The sequence below is a fragment of the Arachis duranensis genome, chromosome 7, assembly GCF_000817695.3.
Source record: "Arachis duranensis cultivar V14167 chromosome 7, aradu.V14167.gnm2.J7QH, whole genome shotgun sequence".
Lineage (NCBI taxonomy): Eukaryota > Viridiplantae > Streptophyta > Magnoliopsida > Fabales > Fabaceae > Arachis > Arachis duranensis.
Genome location: NC_029778.3, coordinates 22,375,003 through 22,386,998, shown reverse-complemented (window position 1 = coordinate 22,386,998; position 11,996 = coordinate 22,375,003). Strand labels below are relative to the sequence as shown.

General features: G+C 33.1%; 1 pseudogene; it reads right to left on the bottom strand.

Moving 5' to 3' along the window:
• Positions 1-4,546: 4,546 nt before the first annotated feature.
• LOC107458343 (APO protein 3, mitochondrial-like) lies at positions 4,547-7,671 on the bottom strand (annotated as a pseudogene).
• Positions 7,672-11,996: the final 4,325 nt, after the last annotated feature.

Below are 11,996 nucleotides of genomic sequence, written 5' to 3'. Positions count from 1 at the left end.
CTTGTATAAAAAAATGCTTGTATGTGGAGAATTTCTCTTATAAATGTACTCTAAAAAACATGAGTTAATAATAAAAGCGTAAAGTATGAATAAAATTGAATCAACAAATAAACTAGAATAACTAAAAGAAAAAATAATTAAATTATCCAAATTAATAGACGAAATATTAATAATTCTAACTAATATAAATTTAAATAACACTAAATTTTTTAAATCAATACAAAATGAATTTTTTCAAAATCTCAATGTTACAAATTGTTTTATTTAAGAAATTCAAAAATAAAATAAGAATTGCTAGAGTAAAAATAGAACAACAAAAATTGGTAGATTAAATACAGATCTTAAATAAAAAAAATGACAAAAAAAGATAAATAAGATATGAATTGAAATTGAATAAGAAAAATACATTAAAATTGAAATAAAAATAAAAGGGATAGATTGAAATTAAATACAAAGAGAATTATTCTACTTTTCAACCAATTTTTTAATGCAACAAAAAATGGACTCCTAAACCTAACTTGTTCACGCCATAGGTTAGAAATTGAATCGAATGGACTCCTCAACCTTCTACCCAATTTCCGATGCAACAAAGAAAGGGACTCACTCAACCTCACTTGTTTACATCATAGTTTCATTACGAAACCAAAAAGTGTTTTGCCACCTCTAATCACTCAATACTCCGACTACAATAGCAAAAGAGGTATTTATAACATATTATTAAGTTAAGATAAAGAAAACCCTAAAACTCACAAACATAAAGTCCAATTTATGAACTAAATAAATAAAAATAAAAATACATCAAAATAAACTAATAAATTTTAAATAATATTTGATCTCTTCATATTACGAACATTTGAAATATGTATCATTCTCCTTTTTTCAAAAAAAATTCGTACTCAAATATTGTAGTTAAAAAAATAGTATATGAAAAGGGACAAAATATAAAGAAGATATTTTTTTTGTATTTTTCTCTTTCTTTTTGTACTGTATATTTTTTATTTTTTATTTAAATATAAAATCAACAAGAACGATAAGATAATAATAAAATACAAACAAAAAGGACAAAAATATAAAGAAGGATGTGAGAGACATTAAACTTTTTTTGGATAAAAGAAAAACAGACATAGATTAATAAAAATTAATATAATACTTGAGCTCTGATACCAAATGATAAAAAAAAGAAGGATAAACAAGATATCAATTGAAATTGAATAAGAAAGATACATTAAAATTGAAATCGAAATAAAATAGATAGATTGAAATTGAATACAAAGAGAATCACCCTACTTTTCATCTAATTTAATTTCTTGACGCAACAAGAAATGAACTCTTCAACCTAACTTATTCACATCATAGTTTGATAATTAAATCGAAAGGACTCCTCAACCTTCTACCCAATTCCCGATACAACAAAAAAAGAGACTCAATCAACCTCACTTGTCCACGTCATGGTTTTATCACGAAATCAAAAAGTTCTTTGGCACCTCTAATCACTCAATACTCTGACTACAATAGTTAAAAAGGTATTTATAACCTCTTATTAGGTTAAAACAAAGAAAATCCTAAAACCCACAAACATAAAGTCCAATCTAGAAACTAAATAAATAAAAATCAAAATAAACTAATAACTTTTAAATAATATTTGATCTCTTTATATTATGAATATTTGAAGCACGTATTATTCTTTTCTTCTTAAAAAAATTTGTCCTCGAATCTTATAACTGGAAAAATAGTATATGAAAAGGGACAAATATAAAGAATATATTTTTTATATTTTTCTCTTTTTTTTGCACGGTATGTTTTTTTTAAATATAAAATCAACAAGAAAGACAAGATAACAATGAAATACAAACAAAAAAGATAAGAACATAAAGAAGGACGTGAGAAATACTAGACTCTTTTTTTATTTTTTTTAGATACAAAAAGAACGACATAGATTAATAAGGGTTAATCGAATATTTGAACTATGATACCAAATGATAAGAAAAAAAAAGAAGGATAAACAATATATCAATTGAAATTGAATAAGAAAGAATGAAAGATACATTAAAATTCATCAAATCGAAATAAAAGGGATAGATTGAAATTGAATACAAAGAGAATCACTCTATTTTCCATTCAGTTTCTTGACGCAACAAGAAATGGACTCCTCAACCTAACTTGTTTACGCCATAGTTTGGGAATTGAATCGAAGATACTTGATACGTACTTCAAATGTTCGTGATATGAAGAGTTCAAGTGTTATTTAGAAGATATTAGTTTATATTTTTAGAATATTTTAATATAATTTAAGATATTTTGATTTTGTTTATTTAATTATTAGATTGGGCTTTATGTTTATGGGTTTTAGGGTTTTCTTTGTTTTAACCTAATAAGAGGTTATAAATAACTCCTTAGCTATTGTAGTCGTAGCATAGAATTTTTAGGGGTTTCAAAACCCTTTTTTGGTTTCGTGATGAAACCATTGTGTGGACAATTAAGGTTGAGGAGTCCCTCTCTTGTTATATCGGGGAATTGAGTAGAAGGTTGAGGAGTCCCTTCGATTCAATTTCCAAACTATGGCGTTGGCAAGTTAGGTTGAGTAGTCCCTTTCTTGTTGCGTCAAGAAATCGGGTAGAAAGTAGAGTGATTCTTTTTGTACTCAATTTCAATCTATCCCTTTTTATTTTTATTTCAATTTCAATGTATCTTTTTTATTCAATTTCAATTCTTGTCTTGTTTATCCTTTTATTTTCGTATCAGGACTTCTCAACCTTCTATCCAATTCCTGATGCAACAAAGAGAGGGACTCACTCAACCTCACTTGTTGACATCATAGTTTCATCACGAAACTAAAAGGTGCTTTGGCACTTCTAATCACTCAATACTCCGACTACAATAACTAAAGGGGTATTTATAACCTCTTATTAAGTTAAAACAAAGAAAATCCTACAGTCCACATATATAAAGCCTAATCTAGGAACTAAATAAATAAAAATTAAAATATATCAAAATAAACTAATAACTTTTAAATAATATTTGATCTCTTTATATTACAAGTATTTGATGATTTGAAATACGTATCAAAAAATTATTAAGAGAATTATAAAAATTGTAAATGAAAATTCAACTCTTAAAAAGTTATTAAATTTGCAAAATAAAAATATCAAAATGACAATGAAATAGAAGCAGTAAAATAATATTATAAAATTTATAAAAAATAATAAAAAGATAAAATAGATAAAATTAAATGTTTTTATTCAAAAATATTTTAAACATCTTTGCTTGAATCTTTTGCCGTAAGGTTGGTGCTATCCGTATATGTGACAATTGAATCTTAATAATAATTAATAACTAAATTATCATATACTTGTGGTTTTCAATCTGTTATCTTCTAATGTTTGATTCGCTTCCAAAAATCAGTAAGCTTGGTGACATCCATTATATGTGATAATTGAATATTAATAATAATTAATAACGAAATTATCATATACTTGTGGCTTTCAATTTGTTATCTGTTAATAATGTGAGAATGTGACATATCCAAGATTATTTTCACCAGTCCAATTTATTATGAACTTGACTACGCTGGAGGGCCCCAGATTCATGTATGTACGTTCATGAATCTCTCTTCTAATTAATTCTCAACTCACATTTATATTCACATATAGACTTTTCAGTTTTCACCAATAATAGTAATTGATAAGCGTCACGCTTTTCTTGCTAGTGTATTCTTTATTTCTCAGGTGGATTCTCATAATTAACTCACAGCTAGTCTTTTGTTGGTAGAGCTGTGTTGTGTCAGCTGCAACATTAACTGGAAGAATTCTATGAATCTAAGTGATGAATTGATTCTTGAAAGGGAGTTAAAGAGATTTGAAAGAGACTGCAGAAGTCATGTGAACTATTTTATACATGCATTTGAAACTTGAAAGTGGTCTTCTTTCTTTTTTATAACTAGTTAAAAATATATTAGTTACACACTAGCTGCTCGTTCAATTAAAGGGAGGGCATACTTATAGGTTCTATGTCTACTAATAGAAGTATTTAGAATTCATCATTACGGCAACCTTCATGCAAAAGTAGTGAGAATCAAACTTGTATTCTTTAGGGGCGGGTAGGGGCGGGGCGGGTAGTAGTGGAATGCAAGGAGGGCGGGGCGGGGGCGGGTAGGGCTAAAACCCGCCCCTACCCGCCCCACTGCCACCCCTTGTATTCTTATTTGATTTGATATGAGGTGATTTCTAAATTATACCAACCATTTAGCGTTGTCTACCAAATCTACAATGGTCCATTTTTCATTGGCCTTGGATGAACAACAAAAAAATAAAAATAAATAGTTGTAGACGCTTCTAAAACAATTCTTTTTCTTTCTTTTTTTTGTTGTCATATTCCTAAACCACACATTAAAATATGTTTATAAAACACCCAATAATTTCTCATAAATAAAACCCAGTGATACGATCATACGAACAATAGGAACATAATTTTCTTTTCTTATTTTTGTTTACGAGTTCTTTTCTGGACTGGGACATATAAGGTGTTAATCCATGTAACGTTTTCCAATCCTGGGCTTTCTGGCCCATTCCTAGAAAAAAATAACGGGCCACATAATGAACACTTAAAATTCGGGCCATAAAGCAATTTACTATATAATAATCATCATCATGATCTTTACCCAAAAAAAAAAAAAATCATCATTATGATCACCTCTCTCCTAAGTCCTAATGCACTCATTCTTGATAGTTGACTCCTTGTGAATTCACTTGTCCACATCTTTCAGCATGGCTATAGTTCAAATTATAAAGTAAAAACAGAAATGATACTTGAAATAAACTATGAAATCCGTGAAAAGAGAATCAAATTTCAATAACGATTTCCATAGTCAGGGGCAGAGAAAAAAAAGAATGCAACATTCAACATACATGAGTAAGTTATAAGTATTCTGTTAATTTCTCTCCAAGATAATAAAAAGTAGAGAAAATTTGGTAGGGGGTAAATACAGACCAAAAATGAAGTAATTACATGAAATTCTTTTCTTATTGGTTCCAAAATAAAAATCCATTTGAATATACAATGCGGGGTGTGGTAACTTACGGAGTTTCACTTAGTCAAACATCTCTGTGTGGAGTCTATAAATTCTGTGTGATAATAGAACGACTTCCATAGTCTGGATCCTTCCACAATCTTACCTTTTTCAGCAACCATTAACCTAAAAGTAAGTGCAAGGAATCATGCTCAATAAATATTAAGGGAAGAAAACTCAGGTGACTTGAGAACCAGAACAAATTAATAAGCATCATTTAGAGAAGACTATACCAATGGCATGCTTGAAGTTTGTCACCGAAAGATGAAAGTTCAGGTTTATTTTGATGGCTGCTGCTAGAATTTTCATTTATGTGCATTGAAGTTTGCACTATGTGCTGTTTGGTCTTTCATAGTATCAATTCCAGTGTCGATAGTCAACACTTTTTCACAAGAAACTGCACAGTTTGAGCAGAAAGCATGTCAATTGAGACCCACAACATGATAATGCAATATCTTATATCTGTTATACCCCTCTTTAAGCTATGTATCTTTCTCCAACGATAGAATATGCTTCTAACTATCAATTATTATGTATAAAGATCAAGAATTTTGACCTAGAGTAGTCACAACAACAGAAAGAATAGCAGTGGGGACCAAACCTCAGCTTTGATCAAACTCAATAATCCAAGATCTTATCTGATTGAGTTCTGAATCTTGATTGAAAAATATATTGTCTAACTTCAAAGGGGATTATGATGTATCAGGCAACAAGGTCAACTTCGTCGCGGTCTGGGGAAACAACATCTAATCTCATCATGCTCTTATACTGATTTGGAACAAGAGCCCCTCCATGCACACAGAGTTCCACCACAGCTGGAGCCTTGCCATAATATCTTTTCAGATTGTTATTCAGAGGAGATCCATTCAGATCGTCAACATGCCAGACATGATTCGGACCCACAAGATCATCTATTGTTGCCTCTTGCCACACATGTAAACCATTCCGAGACTGATGCTTTGAAGCCTTGCGCATTCTCAACTTATGTCCCTCCAGACCAACCTGGACCTCGGGACAATATCCACAAGGATTCACACCGTACTTCTCCATCATCTTCTTTGCACCTGATATCATCTCAAACCATGCCTCTAGTGTATGACTACTTAAATCCCTTACTTTGTTCCGTTCTTCCTCAGTCAACCCATCAAGATTGCTATTGTTCATCACTAAATTTGAGAGATTCTCTACATGCCTGGCCAGCACAGGGGATGCATAGAAAAGTGCTTTGGTATTTTTAGAAGAAAGTTCTATTTTATTTTCAACTCTTCCACAACAGATTCAAAATCTACAATTCTCCCCTCAATGCAATATACAGGTTTTGTTCTCCTTTTTGTGGGATACTTTGCAAGATCTACACCAGCAAATACAGAGTTCAACAATGGCAGGGATGCGAGGGACACTGAACCTCTAATCGTGCCCGACTCTTGGCTTACCGACACGGTCATAAAGATGGAAGCACTTTGGGAAGAAGACCACATCCCGAGCCCTGCCCCCTCTCCAGACATGCATCGTACTCCTCGAACCACTCCTTGGTCCAATACATGTTCGAATTTCATGACCAACATAAACAATGTGAACCTCATTGCATAACCTATTATGGAGAAACCAGTAAAAGCAAACCAGTTCGGATGAAGAAAGAAAAAATAAAGAAGCACATACAATCCACAAGACCACAACACCATTTAAAAAATAAAAAAAATAACGCTCTTTTTTCTCTTTTCATCTCTCTAAATGTTAAATGATAACAACTAGAAAGCCTAGAATGCAACTCAACACAAACTTTCCTTAGAAGAACAGATCCATCACACAATGTAAATGCACACAAAAATGTACACTTCCTGACTTATACTCTCAATCTCAGCAAGTTCAAAGTGTTCTATATTTTAGGGAAATCAAAATAATCTATCATTACATAAGTTTTTCACAATCCATAACCGAAGTTTGACCTTCAAAAGTTTGATGACTGAATGATTATGCAAAAGGAAACAAAAAATTGAAACTCTTACTGCATCAAAAATCAATTTTAACAGAAACCTAACTAACTGGTTCCTCAATTTTTTGCAACATTTGGCAAATTTTCTAGCTTAGAAATTTCAGAATCAACATAAAAATAAAATATTCACAGCAACTTACTCGCAGCGCAGCCCGGGAATGGCTCGGGCGAGTTGACTCAGACCAGATACGAGTGAATTTCGAGCTACATATACTCGGTGAGCCACCTCAATAAGTTCCGGAACCAGCAACCCTAGAGGGCTGTGCCTTACGTGCTTCTCTCTCCTTCTTCGCCCTCTCTATCAGCACCTTCATCGGCGTCACATATGGCTTCCTCTACGATTTCCTCCGGCAAGGCCTCGGCACGTCAGAGTACGTGGATTCTCTGTCGTCCCCGAACGCTACCAGCGGTGAACTCTCTGACGAGAAGGAGAGGGTTGCATTGAAGCGGTGTGGTAGTCCCTTAAGATGAGAAATTATCTCCGAAGAGATGGCGATGGCGCGCATATCCGTTAAGAATGGTTGACGGTAGAAGTGGTGGGAACCGCCGTGCTAGGAAATGGAGCATGCGATCGGAGCTAGTAAGCTTAGAGACAGTTTAGGAGTCCAGGGGGAGCCTCTACGGGGGAGAAAATTGGATAGTGTGTCTAATCTAATGCTTTATTCTTTTCTTTTTTTATTTAATTTTAGTCTCACTTATAGAATTAAAAATAAAAAATTATACTTTATTCTCTCAAGTAAAGGTTCTACTGTAGAGAATTTATTTCCAGAGTCCAAGTGCTTAATATTAAATTTGTATTTTCTAAATTTTGAATTTTTACTTTAAAAATAAAATAAGATCTTTTACTTTTAAATAATTTTTTATTTTAAAATTAGGTTAGTGAGTTCACCCCTCATTTAAGTGCCTTCCTCTTTAGAGTGATATAAAAATCTAAAAACCTTAAATATCAAGTAATCCTCATGCAACCTTAACCAATTCTCATTTTTTTTTACATCAATCAAGGTTCTTTCAGTGGTTAAGAATGATCTTCTTAGAATGATGTAATTATTTTTACCCTCTCCTCCATGTTAAGAATCACAAAATCTGCAAAGAAGAAAAATTCTCCAATCTTAACAAAGACATTCTCTACTATTTCATGTGCCTATTTCAGAGATTTGTCTGCCATTTATAAGGTTATTTTTGTTGGTTGTACTTCTTGAATTTGCAGTTTCTTCATCACAGACAAGGACATTAGATTAATACTTGCACCAAGATCACATAGAGCTTTGTCAAAAGATATATTTTCAATAGTGCATAGAATCTGAAAGTTCTCAAAATCTGGCATCTTGCTTGTCAAGTTTTTTTGAATCATTGCACTGCATTCCTTAGTCAGAATCACTGTTTTATCTCCCTTTAAAGTCTTCTTCTTAGAGAGGAAGCTCTTCATGAACTTAACATAAAGATGCATCTGTTCCAAAATCTTAGCAAAAGGAATATTGATTTGCAACTTTCTAAAAATTTTCAAGAACTGTGAGAATTGCTCGTCCTTAGTCTCTTTTTGGAGCTTCTGGGCGTGTACCTTGGTACCCTCAGTCTTTTTTAGAGCTTCTGTCTTCTCTGATCTTTCAGCAACTTATGCTTTCTTATCTGTTATTGGCTCACTTGCTACTGTGATGGCCTTACACTCTTCTCTTGGATTAGGCACTATGTCACTAGGAAGACTGTTAGGAGGTCTCTCAGATATTCGTTTACTCAATTGACTCACTTGTATCTCCAAGTTCTGAAGTGATGCTCTGATTTCCTGCATAAAATTATTAGTATTTTTGGAGAGTTCAACAACTATAAAGGCTAAGTCAGGAGTACTCTGAGATTGAGTGGACGTCTGTTGTGGCTGAGAAGCTTGAAATTGACGGTTGTTGAAATTATTCTGATTAAAATCATTTTGAGAATTATTGAAGTTTAGTTACCTCTGAGATTGGTCTCTCCACCCAAAGTTGGGATGATTCCTCTATCCCTGATTAAATGTCTTAGTATGGGGATCATTATTGGGATTTCTGGAGGAGTTGCCCATGAAATTAACCTGCTCAAGAGTATATTGGCCATAATCATAAGTCTCACTTTAAGGAAAGCCACCACTCATGTCATAGGAGGTGTCCGTAGTACTAATAGCTGAGACTTATATTTCACACAAGTGTTGTATAATGGCACTAATTTGCTGAGACATAGCTTTATTCTGGACAAGAATAGCATCCAATGTGTCCAGCTCCATGACTCCCTTTTCACAAAGATTTTCTTAGAAGAGTATAGGTACTGGTTGTTAGCAACCATTTCAAATAACTCCATGGCTTCATCAGGTGTCTTCTTCATGTGGAGTGATCCTCTTGCAGAATTATCTAGAGACATCCTTCTGGTCTCAAAGCCTCCATTATAGAATATCTGCACTTGAATCCAGTCTAAGAACATATCAGGAGGACACTTTCTGAGCATCTGCTTGTACCTTTCCCATGCTTGATAGAGAGATTCACCCTCTCTCTGTCGGAAGGTCTGAACATCTGTCCTCAGCTTTATCAGCTTCTGAAGAGGAAAGAACTTGGTCAGAAACCTATTGACCACATTATCCCAAGTATCCAAGCTTTCCTTGAGCTGAGTATCAAGCCACTATTTCGCTCTATCCCTCACAGCAAATGAAAAGAGAAGTAGCTTGTAGACATCGGGATTCACTCCATTAGTCTTTATAGTATCATAGATCTGCAGAAAATTAGAAATAAATAGGTTGAGATCTTTATGCGGGAGTCCATGAAACTTGCAGTTTTGCTGCATTAGAAAAATCAACCGAGGCTTCAACTTAAAGTTGTTTGCAGCAATAAAAGGTACAACAATGTTATTCCCATAGAAATCTGGGCTAGGAGCAGTACAAGAGCTAAGAGTTCTCCTAAATTGCCCGTTTGCATTCTGATTAACATTTGCATTGATTGCATTGTTTTTGTTGTTGCCCTCCATAGTAAACTCTTCAGCTTCCTTCTAAGAGTTATCCCTAAGATTCTCAGCAGCCCTGTAAGCTCTAGCCTGTGGTATACGTCATTTTACAATCCTCTCAATCTCAGGGTTAAAGTCAAAAAGGGGTTCTTTGTCCTGTTCCTGCTCATAAACAATAGAAAATAAGGAAAAGGTAGAAATTTCTACGTTAGAGTGAAGAGAATTTTCGATGAGATATCTTGTGTAAAAGCAATAAAATAAAATGAACTAAATAAATAATTCTAAAATTCAAAAATCAACAAAGATAAAGAAGCCACTAAATTCGAAAATAATGAAAAGAGAAATAACCAGGAAAAAATAAAATAACAAAGGGAGACACCAAACTTAATTTCAGAAATTAGGAGAAGAGTTTTAAATAAGATAAAGCTAAGTTTTCGAAAATTAAGGAACAAAAACAAATAAAACTAAAAGCTAAAAACACCTAACCTAAGTAATCAGATAACAGTTAATTGTCAATCATAGTCAATCCCCGGCAACGGCACCAAAAACTTAATGCAGTATTTCAAAATCACAAACTAACCAGCAAGTGCACCGGGTCGTACCAAGTAATACCTCAGGTGAGTGAGGGTTGATCCCATAATGATTGATAGACTGAGCAACAATGGTTGAATGAATCACTTAGTCAGGCAAGCAGAAAGTGATGTTTTAAGGGTTCAAAATGCATTAAATAGTAGTTCAGATAATAGAAAGCAGTTAAGGTATCGAAGATATTTACTTTTCCGGATTAAGTTTTCTTACTTAGTTTAATCATGGAAGATTTATTTCATGGTAAACTATCAGTGACTAAACCCTAATGTCTTAGTAATTTAGTCTCCTCTAACCTAGTTAACCGCCAATGTCTTGATCACTTAACTTCGATTAGAGGGTTAAGTTCAATTCTAGTTTATAGCAATAAAAACCCTAATTACCCAAAGCTAGTGTTCAAGTAATTAGTAATTTAGGAGAAATTTACTTTCAAACTATTGTTCAAGTGAGATAACTCTTCCAAGAATCACAAGAACGCATATAGAATAAGGGTTATTCTTCTGATCTACCCAGATTCATAAGATGAAGAACGAAAGTAATCCTTGAAACTGAATCAATACATTAATTAAAAAAGAACAATAATAGTCTTAATCCATAGAAATAAACAAAGCGCCTAACCTTAACCAAAGAGGTTTAATGGCTCATGACTTCGAGAGAAAACTAGAGTTCAAAAACTGTAAGAGTGCGGAAATGAGAAGATCCCCCCAAAGGGTGAATCTTTTTCCTTTTATATCTAACCTAATTTGATTTTAAACTAAAATAAAATAATAAATTCTAAACCTAAAAGATTTTGTTTGTAATTAAAAATAACTAAAATAAAATAAAATGGAGTAATTAAAAGCTAAATCCAACTAAAGATGCTCCTTTGCTAAAGTTTGATTCAAATTGCCTGGCGCTAAACGCCAGTTGTAGCGTTTAGCGCCCTTGAGGGCAGAAACCTCTCTTGCGTTGCCGAGTTGCTGGCGCTAAACGCCAGCGGGGCGTTTAGTGCCTTAGTGAGAAACTCTAATTCTTCTCTTTTTTTGCACAAAACTCTGCCAAACTGATCCGAATTTTACCTGAAATAATTAAAACACCAAAACAACTCAAAGTAGCATCCAAAGAGGTTTAAAACACTAGAATTGAACTAAAACTCATTAAATTTTAATTTAAAATAAATAGAAAATAAGGTAAAGATGCTCACACATCAGTATACAACCCTCCACTTTCATAGTATCAAAATTTCCTACAATAACCTTGAAATTAGGTGCTGGCTTAATAGGGAGGTTAAAAAATTTTGCAATTCTGGCTGAATAAAGTAACCCAAGCTGCCATCATCAATTAAAAGTTGAACCTCTAGCTCACAAATGTGGCCATTAACTCTAATTGTTGCTGGACTTGATGTACCATATATCGCAT